We start from the raw sequence: 2,044 nt of genomic DNA, 5'->3' as shown, positions 1-2,044 counted from the left end.
TTCCAATCCTGGGGTTCTCATAGGTTTGAGGAAGAGAAAGCAGACTTCAGTGTGCCCACTGGTAAGTGGAGCACCATAGAGGTAGCAGGTGCAAATAATATCTGAAGACATTGGCTCTGAAGCAGAAGGAGAGGCCAACAGCCACCAAGGTATTTCAAGGACAGAAAGGAGAGACAGAAAGAGCCAATGGCTAGTGATTGATGGTCACAGAAGAGGCAGGTACTTGACACAGATGGAGAAATAGCTCTGGGTAGGGGATGTGGTTAAGGATACATTTGTAAAAGATTATAGATGTGTATGCAACGGGGAAAAGTCTCACCCAATAGAATAGTTTCTCTGTAAAATATTAGCTTTTAGCTTTATATATTTTTGCCAGTGGGAACTCAGGGCCTCACAGTCTTGATGTTTGTTTGCTAGGCGGGTGCTCTACCACTTGAGCCATCTCTCCAACCATGTTTTTTGCTGGTTATTTTGGAGATGTAATCTCTCAAACTTCTCTGCTCAATCTGCTTCTAACTGAAGTGTAAATCTCAGCCACCAGAGTAACTCTCATATAGGATTATAGTGATGATCCTACAGGATCCTAGGAATGATCCACGACTCCCTTGTTGTTGTTGTTGTTGTTGGTCATGGAGCTTCAACTCTGGGCCTGGGCACTGTCCCTCAGCTCTTCAGCTCAAGGGTAGAGCTCTACCACTTGAGCTGCAGCGCCACTTCCGGTTTTTGGCTAGTTTTATTGGAGGTAAGTGTTTCACAGCCTTTCCTGCCCGGGCTGGCTTTGAATTGTGAGCTTCATATCTCAGCCTTCTGAGTAGCTAGGATTACAGGCGTGAGCCACCAGTACTCGGCTCCTTTGAGTTAGGGTCTAATGTTCTTGATCCTCAAATTGAGATTTTTTTTCCTTCTCTTGATAGTCCGGACCACAGATTTACACTATCACCATCATCCAGGAAGCTGATATCTGCTAAAGTGTCATCAAAATGCTGATGAAGATACTCATAAAGTTCTTAAGCTAAACCAGCTGGCACCAGCTCCTATCACACCTGCGAGGATTACAGTTTGAGGCTAAACCAGATAGGAAAGTTCCTAAGACCCCCTTTCAACCCATAGGTACAGACATGCATGCTTGTCATCCCAGGCTACATGAGACTGAGATTGAGGGGATCACAGTACCAACAAACCTGGGGAAGCAAAGTGCACCAGACTGTCACCATGGGGGGAAAGTTGGATGTGGTGGTGCACATCTATGATCTCCACAGTGGCCTGGCTCAGGTAACCTACCTGGGCAGAAACAAGACTCAAACCTAAAAATAATTAGGGTAAAATAGGGTTGAGGGTATGGCTCAGTGGTTTTGTGCTAGCCTAGGAAGCAGGGGCCCTGTGTTCAAAACTCTCAGTGCACACACACACACACACACACACACACCACACGTGCGTGCTAAAGAAGGGTATAGTGGCTCAAGTCTGTAATTCTAGCTTTCAGGAGGCTGAGATCTGAGGATCACAGTTTGAAGCCAATTCAGGCAGGAAAGTCTGTGAGACCCATCTCTAATGAGCCACCACCAAAAAGCTAGAAGTAGAGCTGTGTGGCTCAAGTGACAGAGTGCCAGCCTTGAGTGAAAAAGCCAGATGGGAGTGTTAGGTCCTGAGTTCAAGCCCCAGAACTGTCACACACAACACACACACGCATACACACACACACACACACACACACACACGCTATCCCCAATCTCCCACACGTCCTTGAATGCACAGCGTGTGCAATGTGGTTTTCAAAGCCACCAATGGATGATGCTTGGTGATGAACGTGGTGGAAGAGATGGAAGGACCTCTGCCTCCTCTCCTGTGGGTAAGTGACTCTTATTGGGGGGAGACCAAGTAATCACACCTAGAATGCCCAAGCTCTCTCAGCCAGGATTCCAGATGTGGAGGAGCTCCTTACATGGTTTGTAAAGCTGCTCAATGTATTTTTTTGGGGGTCTAGTCGTGGGGCCTGAACTCTAGGTCTGGGCGCTGTCCCTCAGCTCTTCAGCTCAAGGCTAGC

The sequence above is a fragment of the Dipodomys ordii genome, unplaced genomic scaffold (assembly GCF_000151885.1).
Source record: "Dipodomys ordii isolate 6190 unplaced genomic scaffold, Dord_2.0 Scaffold68, whole genome shotgun sequence".
Classification (NCBI taxonomy): domain Eukaryota; kingdom Metazoa; phylum Chordata; class Mammalia; order Rodentia; family Heteromyidae; genus Dipodomys; species Dipodomys ordii.
Note: the sequence above shows the minus strand (reverse complement) of the source record.